The sequence below is a fragment of the Pelophylax lessonae genome (assembly GCF_965119305.1).
Source record: "Pelophylax lessonae genome assembly, chromosome: 5".
Classification (NCBI taxonomy): Eukaryota; Metazoa; Chordata; class Amphibia; order Anura; family Ranidae; genus Pelophylax; species Pelophylax lessonae.
Genome location: NC_138772.1, coordinates 348,373,894 through 348,401,339, shown reverse-complemented (window position 1 = coordinate 348,401,339; position 27,446 = coordinate 348,373,894).

Sequence of the window (27,446 nt, the reverse complement as noted above, 5' to 3'; positions counted from 1 at the left end):
ATTTTTACCCGAATATACAGTAAAGTGTCCGTGTCCGTGTTCGGGTAAAAAAAATCCAATTATTCGGTACGAACACGAATAATACAGTCTGTGTTCGCTCAACACTAGTTATATTCATAAAAAGTGATATCACTGCTGTATAAGATTCCGGTGCAACAGGAACCAGCCACATTTTGATCCCTGATGGGGCTAGCTGGATGTACACAAGTTTATGTATTGACTAGTGTACAATCAGCCTGTCAGGTTTTTCTCAAATGATTATTGCCCATGGCTATAGCTGGCAACACTGATAATTGTATTCTGCCAACAGTGAGGAATCCCCCATCCACATTGAATGTGGTTGAACAAACATAAAATTAATTTTAAAAAAATGTAATTTCCATATTTCTGGTGCCCAGAGAGTCACACTTGCTGCCTATAGCCTCCCATACAAGTGAATAGCTGTATGTGGCTGTGCTCTTGTAAAGGACATTGCTTTGTATACGTGTCCACAAATGCTCATAAGTTAGAATGGAGTGGTCACAACAGATATGTGCTCTTCACCATGGATAGATAGGATGTACCTACCAACACAGGTTAAAAAACAACTACTGACTGGTGCCCCTCTGGGTGGGTTCGAGAAGGTTTTCATTACATAATCTCTCCCCAATAACTAGCACTCTTACACCACAACCCAAGCTTACAGCCTACCATAGTTTCCCTGCAGGGGAATCGACTCAGTTGCTCTAGAACTGGGACCCAACCATCCTTTTGATACTGAGCATGTTCTTCAAATGCCAAAAAATCCAAACCTGCTAAGAACTCACTGTTTGGGCAGCAAAGGGATACATACCATGGTGGTCCTATTTACGACTGGAAAACAAACCTAACTAGCTCCCCAGAATCTCTTGCCTACAAACTAGATCTTACAGAATTTTGGGCAAAAAAAAAACACTAGAAATTGAATCTCCACTCCAATACTCCCAGCTAGGTAGCTTAGGCTATTCAGGAAACCTACACTTTACGAATATGAAGGAGAGGTCCCTAGCTATGCAGTTTTCAAAAGAGCAATGGAAAGACATTTATACTCTAACTCTCAAAAGTTTAAAGAGCAACTGTATACAGGAAACTAACTACAAGAGTATCTCCGGCAGGTACAAAAGCCTAGAACTCTTACACAAGTTTGATAAATGCATTCCTGAAGCTTGGAAATGGTGCTCAACTGAGAAGGGCTCATTACTCCATATTTTCTCCCCTTGACCCAAAATACAACCATTCCTGCAAGCAGTATGCACAAACATCAAGACGGTCATAGAGATAGCAATAGTCTATAAACCGGAATCCTTTCCTTTACATGACCAGCAAATTCTTTACACCAATACAAAACAATCTCTTTAAAATAATCTAAAAAAATGCAGCTATAAGTGGAATCCTCTGCAACTACCCACCCACCCTAAAAGAGTGGGCTTCCCGGATGAATTTAATTCAAGAGGTGAAAGAAATTGTTCCTACTAAAAAAGGCAGAATCTTTATCTTCTATAACATATGGGTCACCTGGACACACTTCACATATGATGATAACTATCTAAGAGTGGACTTTCTCTCACTTTAGAAGAATTTCCTATTCCTTCCTCTAGTGTGACAGGAAGTAAAGGGAAATCTCAATAAGTCATATATAGCAAAAAAAATCTCTAATCATCATAGGGTTTAATAATACTCTATTCTATCTAAAACAAAAAATAAAGGTTAAAGGTTTGGGGCTGCAATATGCTTAAACTTGCATTTACCCTTTCTGGACATTTCTTGTAATGCCTCTAGGCCGAATAAGAACGCATATAGATCTAAAAAGTTGGATGCATCTCAAATTATTGTTACCATCCGTTTTGAAGCCTTTTCTATCTACAACGCCTTATCTCAATAACCAGAGGTACTGGCAGGAAATATCAATCACATGCCTAAAACAAAGCTAGAGAAACCTAACTAACTTCACAGTGCAATATTTTTGTTCTAATGAAACAGTTGAACAATACCAATATGAGATACTGAACATTTACCCAAGCTTTGTATAAATAGGAAGATAAAATTTGACATTTACAAAATTTAAGATATAGGCTTGAATAATCCACACATAGATGAAATGTAAATGAAAAGGAAAAATCACGTATTCATTTATTACATCTTAAATGAAGGCTACATTTTCTTGTGATTCCATGATAGGGTATCTCTGAAACTTTTGGTAGTCTGAATCGGTAATTACTTAAAGAGGCGACCTCAAACCTCTGCTCCCATCATCTCCATGGCAACCTCCAATTCAAATATGTAAATGAGTGGTTGTAAATATTTGAAACAAAAAAGAGGCCAGGTGTAGAGTTATTGAAATAAAATAATCAGAGCTAAATCTGGAAATGCTTAGTGCTTCCATTATTTGATTTTTTTTAAGTTTCATCTTAATTGAAGGACTACTTCTCAGCAACTCGGAAAACATTTTCCTGCTGTCACATATGGCCATGCAGCTGCATAACTAGGCTAAATATAGTTTATTCACCCCCCCCAAAAAAAAAAGGAAAAAGTCTCTGAAAAGGATAAAATATATTATAAACTTGAAATTAAAGTATCTCTTCTTCATACGCACAGGATGACTATAAGGACCCACACTAGCTGGCAGCCCAAGACGCTGCTGCCCGCATACTGGCTGCTGATCCATGATACTGTGGTCATTTTAAGTCCCCCCATCATCCCGCTGGGTTTAGAAACTCCCCCCTCCCTCCCTCCCTCCCTGCCAGTCACTTCCTAGTGTGTGAGCTAATCGACTAACCCACTCTGCTCCCCCCTCTCCCCCCTCCTGCCGCTATTCTGTGCAGCAGTAAAGTTGGCGATCAAAATTACTGCCAGCCTCTCTTTTATAACAGGATTGAGCACATAGTGTATGTGTTTTTTTTTTTAATTCTGCAGCTAAATACCCTATTTCACATCACCGATGTGCGGTCACGTGACCTCCCGGCTGACGTCAGAGGAAAATCTCAGCCCCTCCCACTGTAGTCTCTAGATTTGGGAAGGAGAGCAGCGGGCAGTCACACAACCGCACATCGGCAATGTGAAAAAAAGGTATTTAGCTGCAAAATTTAAAAAAACACAGATACAGTGCCTTGAAAAAGTATTCATACCCCTGGAAATTTTCCACATTGTCACGTTACAATCAAAAACGTAAATGTATTTTATTGGAATTTTATGTGATAGACCAACACAAAGTGGCACATAATTGTGAAGTGCAAGGAAAATGATAAATGGTTTTCAAAATTTTTTACAAATAAATATCTGAAAAGTGTGGCGTGCATTTGAATTCAGCCCCCTTCACTCTGATACACCTAACTAAAATCTAGTGGAACCAATTGCCTTCAGAAGTCATCTAATTAGTAAATAATGTCCACCTGTGTGTTTTTTTTTACCTGTGTGTAATTTAATCTCATTATAAATACAGCTGTTCTGTGAAGCCCTCAGAGGTTTGTTAGTTAGAGAACCTTGGTAAACAAACAGCATCATGAAGGCCAAGGAACACACCAGACAGGTCAGGAATAAAGATGTGAATAAATTAAAGCAGGGTTAGGTTATAAAAAAAATATCCTAATTTTTGAATATCTCATGGAGCATTGTTCCATCCATCATCCGAAAATGGAAAGAGTATGGTACAACTGGAAACCTACCAAAACATTGACGTCCACCTAAACTGACAGGCCGGGCAAGGAGAGCATTAATCAGAGAAGCAGCCAAGAGGCCCATAGTAACTCTGGAGGAGCTGCAGAGATCCACAGCTCAGATGGGAGAATCCGTCCACAGGACAACTATTAGCCATGCAATCTACAAATCTGGCCTTTATGGAAGAGTGGCAAGAAGAACCCATAAACATTCATGAAAGGTTACTGGATTCGACCTGGCAATACTGGAAATTCGTGCTGGTTGCCAGGTCATTACCAGAATCGTTACAATCTTGGGAATTTCTTTTCCAGAGATGTGAGCAAACCCAAGAAGAGGGAAGGAGAGCAGGAGAAGAAGCAGCAGCTGTGCAGGTGCAAAGTGAATGGGGCAGGAGTGAGCTGCACCCATCTGTAGAATCGCATACACTGCTGCCACCCACGGTTTTTCTGCTGGTAGGAAAAGGGACATGCAGAACTGAAGATGCCAGCAAAACCACTAGATAGTACGTGTTTCATTGAGAATACATGTGTATGTATGCGTACGTATGTGGGTGTATACAGTGTGTATGTGTGTTGCATGCATGTGTACACAGTGTGTATGAATGTATGTTACATGCACCTGTATGTATATGCAGTGTGTATATATGTTGTTTGCATGTGTATGCATGTATCCTGTATCTGCCAGCAGTGTGTGTGAATGTTGCATGTATGTGTATGCAGTGTGTATGTATATTGCATGTATGTGTATGAATGTGTATGCATGTATGTTTTTGCAGATTGTATGTATGTTGCATCTACGCGTATCCAGAGTGTATGTATGTTACAGTATGTTATATGCATAGTTAAACATCTAGGCCGATTAAAGGGTTAAATGTGTGCCTAGCCAGTGTTTGTGTTCACTGTATGTGCTGTTTTTACTTAGGGATGTGATGGATTTTACTCCTTGATTTGCAGGAACACAAAATCCATCTCTCCCCCCGTCCCCTGTCAGAATGGAACTCTGCCTTGTTTACATAGGCAGAGCTCTGTTCTGAGTCTTTGCCCAACAACCAGGGGGTACCAGCAGACATCGAGTGCCTGGCACCTGCAGATTGGCTTCTGCTGTGAATAATCACTCCCGGCGGAGTGCGCTCCCCCTGCAGGTGGAAGTGCTGGATATATGCGTGATCCGGTGCACAGCTGCCGCCCTGTAGCAGGTAAACTGCTATGGGGCAGTCAGCAAGTGGTTAAACAGCTCTAGAAACCATGCCAATTTGCTATATCTACCAGTAATTATATCCAATAGTATAAGGGTGCTATAGTAAGAAAGCCCATACAATTAACCTTCATGTGAGTTTTTATAAATTCTCCATAACACATTCATGGCAGTTGAAGTCACTTGAAAAGGTACTTCAGCCTCTTGGATATCATAAATCTGAAGAGTGATGGTGTCCTATGCAAATTCGCCTCATAAAAATATTGTTTTTTTCTATGCAATATTATGAGGGTAAATAAGATAGGGTGTTCATAGACTGCAGAGCCACTTGCCTACACAACTGTATGTTCCAAGATTGGGTGTATTGAGAATATCAGGTTATTCGTGGTTATGTGTGTTTACTCGAGGTTCCCTAGTGTCCTCCTTAGATTGTAGACTCAGGTGAGTTATGAGTGATGTGAATGGTCTATGTCCTCAAAGCACTGCATACATTTTGCAAAGTAGATTGGACTAGTCTGCTCAATCATTATCATGATGAAAATCAGAAACACTTAGCGGGTGGATTAAGCTTTGCTGAATTGTACTTGTATTTATTTATTTTTTTACCATTTTACAGAATAGATGGATGTGTTTGTGTTAATTCAAGCCTCAACTGACTGCATAAATAAGAGGTCCTAACCATACAGATTCTTGATCTGGCCTCCCGATTGTCACAGGGGCAAAAAGTGAGGTGAAATCTTCTGACTAGGGGCAAAGACAGAAAAATAAGTGTTACGTTAACCTTTCCCTATGTTATCCAAAAAAACATAAAAATTATTTTTTGGTTGGAGTTACACCTAAAAAAAAAAAGTACCTGGTCCAATTTAAATGCAAATTCAACTTAAGAACAAACCTACAGAATCTTCGTTGTAACCCAGGGACAGCCTGTATCACAATGAGGTGAAAAGAGTATGGACTTTAAAAAAAAAAAATGTTTATACTCACCTAGGTGGATGCAGCATCGATCCGATACTGCATCTGTACCCCATCGGCTATGCAGTGAGAAATGAAAGATCAAACACCGCTGATCGCTTAGTTCTCCCCCTCCACTCTGAGCGGAGAGTCAGGACTGTCAGTCAGCAGCTTACTGGAACACTGGGCTGTGGAGGGGGCGTGGGGGGCTGGCTCAGCCTCTCAGCAGCATGCTGAAAGGCTGAGCCAGCTGCCGGTCCAGGCATCTGGGTGGATCCTGACCATGTGTGAGTCACGTCAGCCAACAACGGACTTTAGCTTGCTGCAGGCTGAAAGTGGGTCACAGGAGTGTAGAATGAACTGCACTCCTGTGACCTTCATGGAGAAATATAGCCAAAAAATCTTTGGCTTTAATTCTCTTTTAAGTGGTTAATTTCCTGACGGTGAAAAGTCCATGGTTTTCATGATTTCTGTATCAATTTATACTTTCTCTGTCATGTGCACTTCAGTACTTTCTAATTCAAGGAAACTGGATCCAATAGCCATTGGTATGTTGTTTACTATTAAATACAATTTTTGTAAACTATATTAGTGCAGAAAATTACTAAACTAACTACCTGATTTTCCCACTGTTACTGTTGCACTTAACATCTTGTCCATCTGATACTATGTTTTGTGAGAGAAGAAGGAGTGCTAATCTAATGAAGGTATTGCTGTTCCTTCAATGATCAGTCACATAGGTTGTAGAGGCTGTACTACTTATCCATACCTCCCAACTTTCTGAGATGGGAATGAGGGACACCTATTAGCAAAAGACATAGGACATATGTAGGCATAGGAAAGGCATAGGACGAATGTAGGCATAGGAAAGGCATAGGACGTATGTAGTCATAGGAAAGGCATAGGACGTATGTAGGCATAGGAAAGGCATAGGAGGTATGTAGGCATAGGAAAGGCATAGGACGTATGTAGGCATAGGGAAGGCATTGGACATATGTAGGCATAGGGAAGGCATTGGATGAATGTAGGCATAGGGAAGGCATTGGATGAAAGTAGGCATAGGAAAGGCATAGGACGTATGTAGTAGAGATCAACTGATTATCGGCAACACCGATATATCGGGGGCCGATATGCACTTTCCCCGATATATCGGAATTGGCCCCTGAGGTTATTGCCGATATTTAGGGAAAGTGCATGTCCTGGGGTGATGCCTGCAGCTAGAGGCATCACTCCGGTACCAGTGTCCATAGCTGACGGTCGACTGACTTGTAATGACAACCGATGCGGCTGAGAAGCCACTCGGCTGTCATTACTAGGAGCGGGAGGGGATGCGGGAGGGGATGCGGGAGGGGACGCCCCCCCCTCCCACTACCTTCCACGGCTTCCCCGGGCAACCTACCTCCACCGCCGACGCCGAAGAGAAGACTCGTTGTAGCATGAAGATGTGTCCCCGTGAAAGCCGGTATCCCTGCCGCAAGTGCGCATGCACTGGTCTCCATGTAAAAAAAACGGAAGTGATGTCATGACATCACTTCCGGGTACTCGGCGCCGAATTAAAAAAACTGACAGCATTCAAAACAGCCAAACTTGGCATTTTGAATGCTTTTCAGTGCCAAGGAGGGGTCCGGGGTCTTTTAGACCCCCAGATCCCTCCACAAGGAATACCTTTAGAGAAAAAAAAAATGTTTTTACATATCCGAAAATATCGGCCGATATCAGCCGATACCGATATCCGATGACCAAAATATCGGTATCAGTATTAAAAAAAGATATTGGTCAATCACTAGTATGTAGGCATAGGATGTATGTAGGCATAGGACGAATGTAGGCATAGGACGTATGTAGGCATAGGAAAGGCATAGGACAGATGTAGGCATAGGAAAGGCATAGGACAGATGTAGGCATAGGAAACATACGCTGCCACACCCCCTTAAAGGAGAATAGTACAAATAAATTGATTGGTTAAACCCACAAGTGTTTTTTTTTACAACTACTATTCCTTTATACTGGCTTTTGAAATTTAGAAATTGGATGAAAGGTTTAGCACTGTAAAACCCTTTTTGATGGATCAGTAGTGCATTTTATATGCAACTATATAGATCAAAATGAGGGACAAATAAGGAGGAAAGTGGGACAGGGACTTTGTTCTGAATGAGGGACAGTCCCTCGAAAACAGAGACAGTTGGGAGCTATGCTCATCTGTGCTGTGATTAGACATGTGCAGTTTGTTTTGTTCGGAAAAAATATTCTGACAAATTGTTCATTATTCAAAGTTTCGGATATATCGGAATTCCCGAATTACAGTACAAACTAATTTTACCGAATTCTCTGAATAACTAAATGAAATTCGTCCGAATTTCTGAAATTTGAACTCAAATTTGACTCGAATTTTAAATTGAATTCCATTCGAATTCGAACTGTAAACATATTGTTGAAATCAAAGACTGTGCGTGCTATTAGTGTACCATTTGGAAATAATGCTGTTTTTGTTTAGCCAAAGGTGATCTAATGAGTCATTGTAATCATTTGATGAAGATTTTTCTTTTGTTCATTCACTTTGCAAGTGTAAAAATGAGAAAAAGAAACCAGTAAAATATAAATATTTGAAAGCATTTGTACTTGACATTTTTTTCTCAGCTGGCTAAAACTTCTGCACAGTATTGTACATAGTAAAATGTTGAAAGGAGGATACTACTTTTATTAATTAGAACATTTTGCATATCTTGAATAAACATATTATTAATACAAATAAGATCAATGTGTATAAATAACACTAACAACAAATAACAAAATTCTAAAATTTTCAATTCAACCGATTTGAATTTTATGGATTTGAACGTTTCGAATCGAAAAAAAAAAAATTGGTAAATGTGAAGAAAATTTGAAAAAATACTTAGAATGAATTCCGAATACGAATCCCAAATATGAATTGAACGAATCAACCAAATTTAACGAAACAAAATAACTACATTAACAAATCTAAACGAAACTAAAGATATTTTTTCGTCATGCACATGTCTAGCTGTGATCTGTTAAGAGGTCCTCCAGAGTATACAGTATGAACTAACTGTGCTTTCTGGCATGGATGTCGGAATCAGCACATTATGCACCAAATTTCTGATTTTTCAACAGGTAAACAGTTCACTTACGTATATGTATTTCTGCTACATGTTGCTAATTTGCTTGCCTGGAGCCTTAATTTAATTTGCTTGCCTGGGCATTAATTAAAAAAAAAAAAAAAAAAAAAAAAAAGCTTTTAAATATCCTAAATATCCTATTTTTTATATGTTTCCTATTTATTCAGTCCAATGTCCCGCATTGGATTGAGCATGTAAACTAAAATGCTGCCAAATAAAAGGCTTACATTTTCCAAACAGAAATAAAATGAATGCTATTAATTATCCAAAAAGAAAAAAAAAACACTACCGCTCCTCTCAACAAAGTGCTTAAAATTCTTTCCAGTAAACTGGTAACCGAAACATAATATTTACAGACTTAGAAGTCTAAAAATAATAAAACAGAGCATACTTGTACCAAAAAATCTGTATTAATTCGGACAGAAAACTTATTTTCAAGGAAAAAAAAAAGCTTTGTAGGCTTAAAAATAGCATTAGGGGCCGGTTTCCATGTGTGTGGTCTTTACCATGAAAACAGAAGCTGAGTGAATAAACTGCCACTAACAAAGTTCTTTCACCTCGTCTTTTGTCTGTATGTGATGTACGTGTTATTTTACCTTCCATTTCTGAAATAGTAAGCATTCTTATTTATGAGCAGCACTGGGCTCCCATGGATTCCTTCCATATCCTTGTATAACAGCTATTGCGTGCTGCATTCTATATTTAAAGCTTTATCCGGTTGAATGTGTTGATGACCATTTTTATATATTTATTTCTGTTCACATAGTTCTGTATTCAGATCTAAATATTTATAATGATCAACTAGTGTATGCCAAGCCAAAGGGATTTTATTAGTTTTGGAACACGGTCTGGTTTTTATTGCTATCCGGGCATTCATTAGAGAGATTTATCCTAGCTTCCTGTCCTACTGACATTTTTACAGACAGGAAGTGGAGGAAACTATTCAAGAGCAACACAGAAACATTAAACAGGGAAAGGCTAGAACCCCTGACAGATTTCTTTGTTGGGGCTGTGCATTTTGCACTTACATGTCAAATATTGGGTCTAGGAATTGGCTGCTTTAGGAATATGTTATGTGCCTGCTGTACCATATACTTGTATGAGAAAGTATCCGGTTCTCTTTGTATTGCTTCCTTTCTGTGTAATCCCTGGTGTTCCTGCCAGTCCCTCTGCATTCCTAAATAAAAACTGACCACACTAGGCATGAGAGTACAGCACGGTCAGTTTTATGGCTGCTGACATGCCCCGCACCCATACAGCCATTCACTGGGAAGACCAGTGTGCTGCTGTTTCTCCTCCCCTAGATCTCCAAGCCTGCAGCTGAGAACATAGGGTATGTGATCACTTATAAAAAAGGAACAACAAATGTATCCATAATTGTTTTTGACTGTATACACAAATGTTTTGCCTTTCATTTCTCCTTTAAACTGAATGGGTTGGGGTTCACATGCACTTTAAGAATCAAGCTCTGCATTATGGCAATGTAGAAGTTTTTAAATGTTCCCCCAAACCTGGAGGTACTACAGTAGATATTTTCCAGGTGGGCCAGGGGCAGAGTGGAGCAGTGAGCCTGTACCCTATGTTCCTTACAGTAAACTATAACTGTTATATATGACAGATGCTGGACCAGCGCTATTAAACCCACAGAGTTAGGGGAAAATTATAAAAATGAATGTAAACAATAGATATAAAAGCAGATATAGAGAATAAAAAAATATTAATAAAAAACACAATAATGATAAATGTTTCAGGTGTATATAGATACAAAGTCCACGGAGTAGAGTCTATGTAGAGATGGATGGCTGGGTGGCCGCCGGCTCTTTCAGAGTTAGGAGTAGACTCTGTGCATGGTAGATAAATAAAAGAGAGAGAACAGAGCAGCGCCACCTGAGTGTAGTATTAAAATAATACTTTATTGGCATAAAAGGTAATGCACTCACATGAGTGATAGGAAAGCAGGCTTTACTGCAAGTCATCCGATCCACTGCAGGGGAGGCAGGGGAGGTGTAGACAGCCCTGGGTCCTGGCTGTGTCAGTGGCTTCTGGCACTTCCTGGTGTCCTGTCGGCATCACAGCTTCTCCCTCATCACATCCGGTGGAAGCGGAGTGGTGCTAGCGTTCAAGGCATGCATGCCCCTTCGTCAGGCATTGTCTACAGACCAAAGGAAGCTCCCTCTTATATGGCTAGAGTTGGAGCCAGTGTCCTCAGTTGTCAAGGAGATGGCTCCAGCTCTAGCCATATAAGAGGGAGTTTCCTTTGGTCTGTAGACAATGCCTGACGAAGGGGCATGCATGCCTCGACAGTGGCGGAGCTAGACTTTTAAAACAGGGGTGGCAAAGGGGTGGCAAGGTATTATTTTGGGGGGTCAATATACATGTGTGTGTGTATATATATATTAGGGCTGGGCGATAAATCGATTTAATCGATTTATCGATTTTTTGGTTAGAAACGGTTTTTTTTTTTGGAAACTCGAGTTTTTTTTTATAATACTTTTTTCTCCCTTGCAGCCGAACTCCGCACCGCCGCGCCTGGATGTGACGTCAGCTGCGGGGCGGGCGGTGCATCTGTACAGGCCGGGGCTGCGGCGCACTGATAGGTAAAGTCTGCCCGGCCTGGATGTGACGTCAGCTGCCGGGAGAGGAAGCGGGCGGTGCGTCTGTACAGACCCACTTCCATTTGTTTGGAACAAGCAGGACGCATTAGTTGCAGTCTTGTGCACTGCTCTACATTCACTACAGATGTCATCGTCCATCTTGGGTGCAAGCAGGAGAGACTGTGGCTATGTTCCTGCATACAATATGGGGCCATGATGGAGAATGAACATTTGCTATCAAGTCTGCATGAACTTTCATTCAAACAGAAGAAGCTCCTCAGTCAGTCTGCAAATACACATTTCTCACTCTGACATTTGATATATCTGACTTTATAATTTCAAATTGGGCTATAGTATAAATTAGAAGAGTTTGTCCATTCCAGTGACCACCACCAGTCATTTCTCACTCTGACATGTGATATATCTGACACTCAGTGACTTTATCATTTCACATTGGCCCAGCCGCCCATCATGAGCTATAGTATTAATTAGAAGACTATCATCCATTCCAGAGACCACCTGACCAGTGACCACCAGTCATTGACTGGTGGTCAGGTGGTCTCTGGTCTGGAAGAATGGATGATAGTCTTCTAATTTACTATTAGCTCATGATGGGCGGATGGGCCAATGTGAAATGATAAAGTCACTGAGTGTCAGATATATCACATGTCAGAGTGAGAAATGACTGGCAGTCATTTCTCACTCTGACATTTGATCTGACAGTGACACTCAGTGACTTTATCATTTCACATTGGCCCAGCCGCCCATCATGAGCTAATAGTAAATTAGAAGACTATCATCCATTCCAGAATCCAGAGCGAGAGACCTGAGACCACCAGAGAGACTTACCTAATGGACGATTACAGCAGCAGGAGGAGGTCAGGTTTAGGTGGTACTAACTGCAGCTGCTGGTAGACAAGACTCGAGGTCACGCCACGGTGAAGAAGAAATCCTCCACGGTCCAGTCAGTGTCCACCCACCACGTGACATGCCGGCCCGGCCCGCCCCCGCAGCTAGTACTCACACACACACACAGGCTGGCCAACCAATCACATGTGTGAGTAGCGGCACAGCGAACCAATCAGGTGTGCAGGCACGCTTGATTGGTTAGCTGTGCAGCGGCTCACACGGCGGCGCCCGCTGCTGTTGCTGCTCACCGCGCTGCGCGCTCTGCCTCTGATTAACAGCCAGTCTCCTCCTCATCTGAGTCATCCATCTCCTCTCGGTCTCGAGAAGAACTAGCTAGCTGCGGCCGGCGGCCGCCCACTCGTTATAGGAGCGCAGCGCGAGCGAGCGGGGTGGCAACAGGGGTGGCGAGGCTTTTGTCTGGGGTGTCAAATGCCACCCCAGCTAGCCCTCTGGCTCCGCCACTGTGCCTCGAACGCTAGCACCACCCCGCTTCCACCGGATGTGATGAGGGAGAAGCTGTGACGCTGACAGGACACCAGGAAGTGCCAGAAGCCACTGACACAGCCAGGAGCCAGGGCTGTCTACACCTCCCCTGCCTCCCCTGCAGCAGATCAGATGACTTGCAGTAAAGCCTGCTTTCCTATCACTCATGTGAGTGCATTACCTTTTATGCCAATAAAGTATTATTTTAATACTACACTCAGGTGGCGCTGCTCTGTTCTCTCTCTTTTATTTAACTATAACTGTTACTTTGTTCTGTATGGTTCATTTTAACCACTTGACCTCCAGAAGATTTACCCCCCTTCATGACCAGACCATTTTTTGCGATACGGCACTGCATTACTTTAACTGGAAATCACGAGTATGCAAGGCTGTAAATAAATGAAGTTTGATCACCACTGGGTTTTTTATTTTTTGTGCTATAGATAAAAAAAAAAAAAGACCGATAATTTTGAAAAAAAAACAAAAACAAATATCATTTACTTTCTGCTATAACACATATCCAATTAAAAAAAAAATGAAAAAATTTAATTTCTTCATAAATTTAGGCCAGTATGTATTCTGCTACATATTTTTGGTTAGAAAATTCCCAATAAGCGTATATTGATTGTTTTGCACAAAAGTTAAAGTGCCTACAAACTATGGTTTACAGTATATACTGGAATTTTTATTTATTTAATAATTTATTTTACTAATAATGGTGGCGATCAGCAACTTATAGTGGGACTGTAATATTGCGGCTGACAATCTGACACTTTTGACACTTTGTGGGAACCAATGACAACGATACAGTGATCAGTGCTAAAAATAAACATTGTCACTGTACTAATCAGTGATGGAACAACGTCATCTAGAGCTCTGGGTGAACATGCCAAATTGCGTACTAATCTGCATGCTTACCCTCTAAGCATCAATCCCCCCTTCCTACCAGTACATATCCACCCCCTACTAAAATTCCCCCTTCTGGCACAAATCGCCACCCCCAGCTCAAATTCTCTCTCCCTATATGCCCCCCCAGCACAAATTCCCTCATCCCAAAAAAACTTCCCCCTTCTAGCACAAATCCTCTCCTCCTACTCCAAATCCCCCCTTCCTAGCACAAATCTCCCCACCCCAAAATGTATCCTTCTAGCACAGATACCCCCCAATCAACCCTACTAGCACTAATACCCCCCTCAAAAAAAAATTTCCAATCTTAGCACAACCCCGCCCCACCATATTATCTTTTCTATCACACAACCCCAAGTTCTCCCCTCCTTGCACAAATCCTCTTCAGCCATCCCCCCTCCCAACACAAATCCCCCCAAATCACCACTCCTAGCACATCGCCCCAAATTTCCCCTCCTAGAACAATTCTTACCACCTGCAACCGCCCCAAATTTCTCCTCCCAACACAAATTTCCTTTCCCCTAATCTTCTTGTGGTGCCCCTCCCCCACCTCACATGATACCATAGTGCCCCTCTTGCCTACCCCTTGTCCTGACCCTGGTACTAATGACACTAGTTGGGAAGGGGTTAAACATCTAGGGCAATCAAGGGGTTAAATGTGTGCCTAACCAGTGTTTTTGTGTTTACTATGTGGTGCTTTCACTAAGGAATGTGTTTTTTTTATTCCCTGCTTTTCAGAGAAACAAAATCCAGCACATCCCCGCTGGCTGGACAGAGCTCTGTATTGTTTACATAGGCAGAGCTGTATCCTGTCTTCCTCTTTGCCAATCAGCGCACATCCATTGGCCAGCACCTACTGATCGGCTTCTGCTGTGAGTAATCAAAGCACAAGCATCGCACTGGCGGCACACACGTGTGCCCCCTACCCAGAAGAGGATTAAATTTATATATCAGCAACTGGTTGAAGAATAAGGTGTATATTTTGCCAGGTAAAACCAAAAAATTAGGTTAATTATATGCTGTATTAGATAAAAGGTCACCAGTCACCAAGATTTCTTAGGACTCTTTCACACGGAGCAGACCGCACTGCGATCCGCTCCGGCACTTTTTTTTTTTCTCACGGACACGGATGACATTTGTGTCATCCGCTCCGTATGTCCGCATATCATCCCATCCGTTTGCGGATGATATACGGACATAATGTATGTCTATGGGCATTGCGGATGTCAGCGGATGACACCGTTAACATCCAATTTTGCATCCTTTCCGTTTTTTAAACGAAACAAAAATAGGGTTCTGTTCCATTCCCAGAGAAGCAGGCCGGAGGCCTAGTGGCGGACACCGGAGCTGAGGCGGGCGGTGTGTGTGCACGAAAGAGACTCGGTAGTGTGACCGAGCAGAAGTTCGTTTGACGGGCCGAGAGAGTCGCTGAGCAGAGCCTTAAGCCCTCTGTCCAGTCCTAGGCTGTTAGCCTGTTAAGAAGCATCCAGATCTGTTTTACATTCATCTCTGTGGATTACAATTATTGACTACTTTGGGGATCACAGTTCATCATCACCTTTATTTGGATCACAATTACTTTCCATGCATTGATTGGGGATTCCTTGCTGGTGAAGACTAGTGAGGCCTCACTCTCCAGGAGACTCTTGCAATTCAGTATAAAGGGGGCCCCTGTTAGTACATAGAGTGCACTCTGATAACTGAGCTAGTATTGTTATACTGTTTATTCTATGATATTCACTAAGTGTAGTCAATCTTAATTTGCAGTCACTCTCTATATAAACTAAAATATTCAGTGTGTTATTATTGTTGCTGAACGCAGTCCTCTAGCATATATATGTACTCATTTACATATATATGTGTGGCCTGTGTTCTAGATCCTGAGTGCTAAACTCTATTTAAATCATTGGTTGGGAACTCAGGATCTACCTCATTGGCAACCTTTGCATTATCTCTGATTCTGATTGTATACTCTTGTTTTATTTCAAATCTAAAAGCAGTACATTTGTTCTTTCACTGCAATACTTGTGGTCTTAATCATTTAACATGACAGAACAAATAGTGTCAGTTGGGTCAGAGCAGGCTCAGGGTGAATGAAGTGAAGAGGATACACCTGCATTAAGCCACTCCCCTGGGAGCAGGGCTACATTTGGGGGCTCGTCTGGGATATCCAGTGCCACTTTTGCCCTGAATGCCCCTCTCAGAGGGTCAGTAGCCAGAGAAGCAATGAATCCTGCCCTTGCTCGGTCCTGGGCCCTGTATCAAGGAGCTAGTTTGGATCAAAGTGTGGTCCTGGAAGTTGCAGGGAATGAACAGACAGAGACTGAGATCAGACGGTGGGTGCGGGCCCTTAAAATGGGGTAATTGGCCTATATCCTGGATGATCGGGCGGACTATGCCCTGGATATTGTGTAAGTGTTGGTAGAGTGGAAGGGAGAAGTGCCGGACATATTCCAAACTGAAAGGGTGATGCTGGATGAGAATGTCCTGACTAAAGTTTTCTCCTCTTTGAAGAAGAAGGAGGACCGTGAAGGGAAATCCCCCCTCCCCTCCAGGGAGCCCCCACCCAGGGCCCATCTCCATGAGCAAGGATGGAGACAAGGCCACCATACCTCCCGCTTCTTTCTACGCTGACATGAGTTGGTTGGTGGATAGCCTGGTTCTGAATTGGGGAAGGGGAGTTGCACAAAATTGCGAGTTGCGAGTTGCGTTTCTTTTCTGGACACTCACCCACCCCCACTGGCGAAGAGAACTTTGAGAGTTGGAGGACTCAGGCTACCCAGGCAGGGCTACATATACATTTGGTGTCCAAGTTCACAGACATTCCATCTACACAATTTATATATTTGTTTATTTATTACAGGTACTTATATAGCGCCTTCAGTTTATCCAGCCCTTTACATATAGGTTATACATTCACATGAATCCCTGCCCTCAAACAGCTTACAATCTAAGGTCCCTAACTCACATTCATACATACTATGGCCAATTTAGACAGGAGCCAAATAACCTACCAGCATGTCTTGGGAGTGTGGGACAATTCCTGCACATCTCTAAGTACAGGAAATGCAAATCATAGAACTGTATTGACCTTATACACTCACCAGCCACTTCGTTAGGTACACCTTGCTAGTACCGAGTCCATGATGTGAATCTCCCATTCCATCACATCCCAAAGGTGCTGTAGTGGATTGAGATCTGGTGACTGTGGAGGCCATTGGAGTACAGTGACCTCATTGTCATGTTCAAGAAACTAATTTGAACTTTGTGACATGGTGCATTATCCTGCTGGAAGTAGCCATCAGAAGATGGGTACACTGTAGTCATAAAGGGATGGACATGGTCAGCAACAATACTCAGGTAGGTTGTGGCATTTAAACGATGCTCAATTGGTACTAAGGGACCCAAGTGTTCCAAGAAAGTATCCCCCACACCATTACACCACCACCACCACCAGCCTGAACCGTTGATACAAGGCAGGATGGATCCATGCTTTCATGTAGTTTACGCCAAATTTTGACCATGCCATCTGAATGTCACAGCTGAAAGCGAGACTCATCAGACCATGCGACAATCTTCTATTGTCCAATTTTGGTGAGCCTGTGTAAATTGTAGCCTCAGTTTCCTGTTCTTAGCTGACAGGAGTGGCACCCGGTGTGGTCTTCTGTTGCTGCACTCATCTGCTTCAAGGTTCAAAGTTTTGTGTGTTCAGAGATAGTATTCTGCATACTTTGGTTGTAACGAGTGATTATTTGAGGTACTGTTGCGTTTCTATCATCTTAAACCACCGTAGGCCCATTTTCTTTTGACCTCTGACAACAAGGCATTTTCGTCCACAACCACCGCTCACTGAATATTTTCTCTTTTTCTGACCATTCTCTGTAAACCCTAAAGATGGCTGTGCATGAAAATCCCAGTAGATCAGCAGTTTTTGAAGTAATCAGACCAGCCGCCTGGCACCAGCAACCATGTCATGTTCAAAGTCAATTAAATCGCCTTTCTTCCCCATTCTGATGCCCAGTTTGAACTTCAGCAAGTCGTCTTCCCCATGTCTAGATGCCTAAATGCAATGAGTTGTTGACATGTGATTGGCTGATTACCAATTTGTGGAACCAAGCAATTGAACAGGTGTACCTAATAAAGTGGCCAGTGAGTGTATATACACTTATGAGTAAAGCTTTATCTTTAATAGACCTTCACTGAAAGTAAAATCTTCTGTCACAGATACAGGCACCAGAGGTATTTTATGAGTGGTATGCTTGCTTCACCATTTCTAAAATAGACCACCAGTAGACCAATGCACCACCACTTTGAGTAAATCAAAACAAGTCTGGACTCTGATTCCCCAACTGTGTACATCTATCAATACTGTGGTAAGGTGGGTTGCCAAAGGCGGACCAGAAACACACCCTAAGTGCTCTTTTTTGTGTGTCCACAGGCACTTTTTTGGTTCACTTACTGGTGTTTAATTTTTGCACAACTACCGCGGGTTAAAAAAAATAGTCTGTTCCAGAAGAGACCTGAGTTTGTTTCTTCAATGATGAGAGATACAGTGCATCCAGAAAGTATTCATAGGTGCTTCACTTTTTCCACATTTTGTTATGTTACAGCCTTATTCCAAAATGGATTAAATTCATTATTCTCCTCCTAATTCTACAAACAATACCCCATAATAACAACATGAAAGAATTTAGTTTGAAATCTTTGCAAATTTATTAAAAATAAAAAAAAATCACATGTATATAAGTATTCACAGCCTTTGCTATGAAACTCAAAATTGAGCTCAGGTGCATCCTGTTTCCACTGATCATCCTTGAGATGTTTCTATAACTTGATTGGAGTCCACCTGTGGTAAATTCAGTTGATTGGACATGATTTAGAAAAGGCACACATCTGTCTATATAACACAGTTAACAGTGCATGTCAGAGCACAAACTAAGCCATGAAGTCCAAGGAATTGTCTGTAGACCTTCGAGACAGGATTGTATCGAGGCACAGATCTGGAGAAGAGTACAGAAAAAGCTCTGCAGCATTGAAGGTCCCAATGAGCACAGTGACCTCCATCATCTGTAAATGGAAGAAGTTTGAAACCACCAGGACTCTTCCTAGAGCGGGCCTGCCTGGCCAAACTGAGCGATCAGGGGGAGAAGGGCCTTAGTCACGGAGGTGACCAAGAAACTGATTGTCACTCTGACAGAGCTCCAGCTTTTCTCTGTGGAGAGAGGAGAAACTTCCAAAAGAACAACCATCTCTGCAGCACTCCACCAATCAGACCTGTATTGTAGAGCGGCCAGACAGAAGCCACTTCTCAGTAAAAGGCACACAACAGCCTGCCTGGAGCTTGCGAAAAGGCACTTGAAGGACTCTCAGGCGATGGGAAACAAAATTCTCCGGTCTGATGAAACAAAGATTAAACTCTTTGGCCTGAATGCCAAGCATCATGCTTGGAGGAAACTAGGCACCTCTCATCACCTGGCCAACACCATCCCTACAGCCCTACAGTAAAGCATGGTGGTGGCAGCATCATGCTGCTGGGATTTTTTTAGCGTCAGGAACTGGGAGACTAGTCAGGTTCGAGGGAAAGACGAATGCAGCAATGTACAGAGACATCCTTGATGAAAACCCGCTTCAGAGCGCTCTGGACCTCAGACTGGGGCAAAGTTTCAACGGACAACGACCCTAAGCACACAGCCAAGATAACATAGGAGTGGCTATGGAACAACTCTGTGAATGTTCTTGAGTGGCAAGTCTTGAGAGCCCAGACTTGAACCTGATTGAACATCTCTGCAGAGATCTGAAAATTGCTGTGCATCAATGTTCCCCATCTAACTTGATGGAGCTTGAGAGGTCCTGCAAAGAAGAATGGGAGAAGCTGCCCAAAAATATGTTTGACAAACTTGTAGCATGATACTTAAAAAGACTTGAGGCTGCAATTGGTGCCAAAGGCGCTTCAATAAAGTATTGAGCAAAGGCTGTGAATACTTATGTACATGGGATTTTCTCATTTTTTATTTTAAATAAATTTGCAAAGATTTCAAACAAACTTCTTTTATGTTGTCATTATGGGGTATTTTTTGTAGAATTTCGAGGAAAATAGTGAATGTAATCCATTTTGAAATAAGGCTATAACATAACAAAATGTGGAAAAAGTGAAGCACTGTGAATACTTTCCGGATGCACTGTAGATGGACAAATAGGTTTTTTTTTTTTTTTGTTACTACCCAGACTTTATAAACTACTTAATGCTGAAAATGTAGCACCAAAAAAAAAACCTAACAAAATAATAACACCCTAATACCCTTTTAACTAATAATCTAAAATCTCTTGAACAGTGGTTCATAATTTAGTTTTCACTTATTTAGATGCCAGAAGCCATTATTGACAACAGACTCCATAAAAGTATTTGGTTAAGTGAACTCGTTCTTGGAGACAAGCATTACATTTCATGTATAACGGCACAGAGAAGGCAATTGCTTTCTCACTTTATTACATTTGTTTCCTGATGTGCACTGTTGATATGGCATATTATCATATTATTGTTAATGTTGCTTCTGTTCCTAGGAAGAATGTGATAGTCTACCTATGTCAAACAATTAGTTAATTAAAATTCTTGCCAGGTTAAAAAATAAATCAATTTTCTCTCCGGTCAGTGAGTTATCTAAAATAAGCAAGACATCAGGCACTGATAGGTTCAAAGTTTGTTTGCTACATTGGCACTGTGTGACACATTCCCTTGTGTGAATGAAAATTGATTCAGAGGAGACAGGCAGCGTAAACATGTTTTCTACAGCGTCTGCAAGCACATATTTTAAGTTTTACCTGTGGACATTATATTAAATTATCATAGGTGCATAGTAAATGCTTATCGGTTGTAACATTGTTATTAATATTGTACTTATTTTTATTAACCTTAATATAGTATTATTATCCTTAATATATCATTAAAAAATCACAGAGAGAATAAAAAAAAAATAAATAAAAAAAATACTACAAAATAATATTTAGACTAATATATATTATACATTCACATCAGGCCCTGCCCTCGAGGAGCATACAATCTAAGATTTCCATCTCACATGCTTACATTCACATACTGGGACCAATTAACCTGCCAGCATGTCTTTAGAGTGTGAGGGAAAACTGGAGTAGATCCACACAAGCACAGGGAGAACATGCAAACTTCATGATTTCTGGCAAACTGTGTGTTTCCCTCTTTACCCCTGAGAGGGAAGAGGAGGATTATTCCACCCTAAAGCTGACAATGTGGATATTACATTGGGCCAAATATTAGTTCATGGTTCTGATGACCAGTTTAATAAGAAATAATTTACATACCAATAATTCAAGTTTACATACAAATCAGTTTATATATTTACAACATATAAAGTATGTGATTGTATCAGACAGTCAGACCGTTAGCCTTAGGATGAGAATTGGGGTCCTCCTTAGCACTTCATCTCCCCCCTCTTCCCTATCACTGGGTTTTTTTTTTTTATCCCTTGCTGTATATATGTTTCAATTGGCAGAAGTTGGGTTAGGCTCTATTGACGCTTGTGCGACTTGTCATGCAACTTTGGACATCAAAGCTGCATTACAAGTCATTCCGCATGTTTTCCAATGATACCCATTCATATATGCACGACACAAAGTTGTAGCTATTTCAAAGTAGTTCATGCACTATTTTCCAACTTTCATGCAACTTGAGGACCATAGACTAATGGGCCATAAACACTATAAGATTTTATGAAGACTTTTTCCTTTAGACTTACCAAAACCATATAATATGAGGTCAAACCTAAACACTTTCAATTTGTATGCAATCTGGCTGGCCCTTGCACTACATAGAAAAGGTAAATCTGAAGGAAATCTAACCACAAAAGTTGGATAGTGTGTATCCAGCTTTAAACCCCGTACACACGCAACGATTATCGGCCGACCGATCGTCCGTCTTTTGTCCAGAGTTGTGTTTTGTTGGTTGGAATGTGCCTAGACTGCACACGAATTTTCTCGCCCAACAAAACTCTACTTCAGAAGTGATGTCATGTGTTGGGTTGCTTTCTTTGTGTTCTTTCTTCACTGAGCATGCCCAGACTTGCTCATCAGATTTTTCCCTGTTGAAATCTGTACTGACTGCACGAAAATCGGCCGTTGTGTTGACGGCCAACAAAAATGTTATAGTCTGCACACCAGATTTTTTTCGGCCGAAAAGTCGGGGTTGGTTGTCGGAAGCATCATACTAACAAGCCGAAAATCGGCAGATAGGTCGTCGGACGAAAATTCCCTGCCAATTTTCGACGCGTGTGTACAGGGCTTTAACCCTCAGAAGTTGCATGAAAGTCGTATCTGAATGTTATACAATGCAACTTGTGTGCAAAAGTTGTCCATTATCACTGGTCAAGGCCAAAGTTGTATAAAAGTTGCACCCATCCGAAGTTGCGTCAAAGTTGCAGCAAAGTTATGGGCCATACACACTATAAGATTTTCTGAAGACTTTTTCCTTTAGACTTACCAAAACCATATAATATGAGGTCAAAACTAAACACTTTCAATTTGTATGCAATCTGGCAGGCCCTTGCACTACATAGAAAAGGTAAATCTGAAGGAAAAAGTCTTCAGAAAATCTTATAGTGTGTATGGCCCTTTACTCTCTAAAGTCGGCGCAACTTTGGAGTCGTACAAGTGTGAATGGAGCCTTAAAGGGTTCCTCCTTCTAGAACACCTATCTGCATGTGCAAATGTAATAATCATACATAAGATTTGCCACAGTTTCCTAATGAAGGAGGTGGAAAACTTGTGAAACACATTGAAATTACAGTAACATACCCTTTAATGTGCAATTATATAGACAAGAGGAATGTACCTATATTCTAATACAAATGCATACATTTACACTTTGGGGTAATCTATAGTTAGTGTCTGGAAAATCATGTGTTACCTGAGAAAAAAGCATTACCAGTAATATGGGGCTGATATTCATGTTCTGTACCTTCTGCACAAAATATTTTTTTTAATATTTAAAGGTTATTTTCATTGTATTTTGTATTAATAAAATCAGGGTCTTATATAAATTCAAGTTATTTGCTGTATAAGATGTACATTCATAAGTGGTACCTGAAAAGCCCCTTCTACCATGCAGGTAGCGTCCTGGTTGGGATTTAAGTGCAGACCCTAGTGCAGCAAGGCAAAAGTACTAACTGCTAAATCATTGTCCAATTACAATTCTGCATATGCAGTTACACATAAATATAGTAAATTAATTGATCAAGTATCCTATTATATAAGGGCTGAGAAAACAAATATTATAAATTTTGGTCTGAATCTAGTGAATTCAAATTTGCTGTGTCAAATATTTTATTTTTTATTATTTTTTTGTATATTTTAAAACCTTTTAGTAATTATAGCTTAGACCCTATCTTATCGTAATATAACTGAGGTTAATGGTCACCCAACCCCCACTGGGGTTACTTTTAGGGGATTGCTGGAAACCTTTGGCCTGGAGTTAAAATACAGCCAACTAGCCCTACCTAGTACCACGTAAAGTGTGCCATGGTACCACTTTGCCTTAAACAAACAGTGAAAGGTGAGTGTTCCTTAAGAACATGGTTTATGGTGACACACCTTTTCAAATCATATCAGTGTTCTTGGCATTTGGTCACATGACACCTTAGACCTGCAAAGGAAGCTGTTAAGGGAAGACTCCCCTTGGCTAACACTGTGATTGTAGGTCGAAACAGGGAACAGGTAGCTAAATAATGCTCAGCATGTGTCACTTACTGCACCCAGGGTTATGAATGAATGGTCAAATATTTCCTCTAAAGGAAACCGGCATGACTAATTTTATTGGTACTAATCTGGGGGATGCATGCCCCCCTGCACAGTGTTTCCCTAAACACTAGGACCACATGGCCTGGCATGGGCGCAACTGATAAATATAATACTTGACATTGAGGTGTAGTAATTAAAGAGGGCTCATTTCTTTCTAGAATCCCTGAATTTTTAAGACGCTTGCTGCTCCAAGAACTAGATCCCAGTTTTTGGTGGGCATTGCCTTCATATGGTTGTCTATTCTTCAAAAGGTCACTAGAGCTAAGTTACGTAAAATAGTTAATTTTCTATACCTTAACACAACATACGGGCATTTTCGTATTGCACTAAAGATGGTAGTTGGACCTACATACATAATCTTATAATTTTAAGATCTTTCATGCAACTATAGTTCCACAAACATGCAATTTTTGATAAGGCATACTTACATATTTAGGCGTAGGGAGGAGGGAGAAAGCCAAAGCTGCCAAATACTTCCTCCCTAAAAAGGCTTAGCTAGAGGATGTCTGACAAGGTTACTTTTTAGCCAAAGACCTAAAACCATTGGCTGAATCAACTGCAGCTGGTTGGATCAACCAAAGTTGACCTTTTTGTCTTGTTTGTCTTGTTTCTAATCAGTCATTTCAGACTGGGGAGACATAGATAGTAGTGTTTTGCTGAATTAATCCACAGGAAGCTATCTGTGTACATTCAAATGGCCTCTATAGCAACCATTTTGCATCTTCACTTCTGATAAGCTCCTGAATGTTAGCATTTTTCAGGTGGTAGTTTCTAAACTACCTGCTCCTAATTTAGGCAATCATTTGCTCCAATTTTGGTAATATTCCTGCCACTTTAAGACTCGGTTCACACTACGGCGATCCGACTTTGGGGGCGACCCGTGAAGTCGCGTGCACCGTGACTTCGGCGCGACTTGCACGGACTTCATATAATGAATGTCTATGCAAGTCGCTTCAGGTCGCCCCTAAGTAGTTCAGGACCCTTTTTCTAAGTCGGAGCGACTTGTGTCGCTCCTATTAGAACCGTTCCTGTACTACACTATGGGACGCGACGGTGCGTGACTTGTCAGGCTGACCAAGTCACCTGACAAGTCGGACTAGTGTGAATGGATACTAAGAATCGGTCACTATGGCAGTGACAGCTGTTTGAAAAATTACTGCCAGTTCTCAGATTAGGAAACCTGCACTATTTAGGACCAGTTCTGAGTATTCAGAATGAGGCATGACAGCTTCCCACATAGTAATGTATCCTCAGCCCCATTCAGCTGTCAGACAGGAGATGACCTGGCCAAAAGCTAAATGTAAACAAAGAGCCCTGGGATAGTGGTAATGTCATTACCAAGATATGGCAATATACATGTTAGGCAAATTACTTGTGACAGCGCATACTCATTCACATGGGGGTGGGATGAGGCAATCAATTTTCGTCCGATTCAAATTTAAATTGTTCCGAAAATTTGGAATTCGTTAGAAAATAAAGAAACCAAATGAAACTAAACAATTTTTCCATTCTGCTGGTTTAAGGAATTTGTAGAGCACAAAAAAAAAACAATCACACTGGTCAAAGCCAAAGAAGTAACAATGTCATGCTCATCCAAAGTCGCACCAAAGGTGCATCAAGTAGCAGGGTAAATGGAAATCGCACATTTTTAAGTTGCACAAGTGTAAATGGACTCTAAAGGGAAGGTAAGTATAGCCATCTGTGAGGTTAATTTACTAAAATGTGCAAAATCTGCAGCTGTGCATGGTAGCCAATCAGCTTCTAATTTCAGCTTGTTTAATTAAAGCGGAGTTCCGGCCACAAAATCGATAAAATCGATTTTGGGCCATCAGCTTGATAAGGGGAACCTGAAAGAGAAATGGATAGTGACGATTTTTTTTTTTTTTGGTCACTTACCTTGTTATAGAAGAAAATATACTCACCTTCCTTCCACTTCCTCCCTCTGCGGCCGTGGCCCGCGCCGTCACTTCCGGTTTGCGATGATTCCTGGGAGCTGAACGTCATTGCTCCCAGGAGTCAATGCGCCTGCACCACCCAGAAGCTGTGCAGGGATGCCGTGCCTGCACCGGAAGTGACGAGCTGGGCCGATGCAGTGCATTGTGGAACTCCGAAGTCATGGAGAAGGACACGAAGAGGGACGCTGCGGCTTCAGCTGCCCACACCTGAGATGGCAGCACTGGAGAAGAAATGTTCAAGGTAAGTATTTCTTCATACAGGTAAGTGCGACCCGGGACAGTTCAGAGGCTATCCATTATGGAATGTGCAAGCCCTGACTGTCCCGGGGGTATTTTTAGCTCAAATTGACCCCCGAGGCCGGAACTCCGCTTTAAGCTTTGACAAAAAAACCTGGAAGCTGATTGTTTTCTATGCAGAGCTGCAGCAGATTATTTACTCTGCAGCTTTAGTAAATCATCCCCTATATTTCCACTTTAACCCCTAACCCACCGTGCTATAGCTGAACAACAGCTACAGTGCGGTCGTCCAAGTTCTGGACCAGAAGGATTTGCCCCCTTAATGACCAGGCCATTTTTTGCGATTCGGCACTGAGTTACTTTAACGGAAAATTGCGCCATTGTGCGACGCTGTACCCAAATAAAAAATTATGTCCTTTTTTCCCACAAATAGAGCTTTCTTTTGGTGGTATTTGATCACCTCTACGATTTTTATTTTTTGCGCTATAAACGAAAAAAGAGCGACAATTGTTTTCACTTTCTGCTATAGAACACTCCCAAAAAAAAAAAATGTAAAATCTAAATGTTTCATCCTTTTAGGCCAATTTGTATTCTGCTACATATTTTTGGTAAAAAAAAAAAAAAATCACAAAAAGCGTATTTTGATTGGTTTGCGCAAAAGTTATCACGTCTACAAACTAGGGGAAAGATTTACAGTATCTCACAAAAGTGAATACAATATATTATATTATATTATATTATATCTTTCTTTATCTTTATTTATTATATCTTTCCATGTGACAACACTGACGAAATGACACTTTGCTACAATGAAAAGTAGTGAGTGTACAGCTTGTATAACAGTGTAAATTTGCTGTCCCCTCAAAATAACTCAACAAACAGCCATTCATTTCTAAACCGCTGGCAACAAAAGTGAGTACACCCCTAAGTCAAAATGACCAAAATGGGACCAAAGTGTCAATATTTTGTGTGGCCACTATTATTTTCCAGCACTGCCTTAACCCTCTTGGGCATGAGGCTCACCAGAGCATCACAGGTTGCCACTGGAGTCCTCTTCCACTCCTCCATGATGACAGCACATTGCTGGTGGATGTTAGAGGCCTTGCACTCCTCCACCCTTCCATTTGAGGATGCCGCACAGATGCTCAATAGGGTTTAGGTCTGGAGACATGCTTGGCCAGTCCATCACCTTTACCCTCTTTAGCAAGGCAGTGGTCCTCTTGGAGGCATGTTTGGGGTCGTTGGGTTGGAATACAGCCCTGCGGCCCAGTCTCTGAAGGGAGGGGGTCATGCTCTGCTTCAGTATGTCACAGTACATGTTGGCATTAATGGTTCCCTCTATGAACTGTAGCTCCCCAATGCCAGCAGCACTCATGCAGCCCCAGACCATGACACTTCCCCCACAATGCTTGACTGTAGGCAAGACACACTTGTCTTTGTACTCCTCATCTGGTTGCCGCCACACATGCTTGACACCATCTGAACCAAAAAAGTTTATATTGGTCTCATCAGACCACAGAACATAGTTCCAGTTATCCATGTCCTTGGTCTGCTTGTCTTCAGCAAACTGTTTGCGGGCTTTC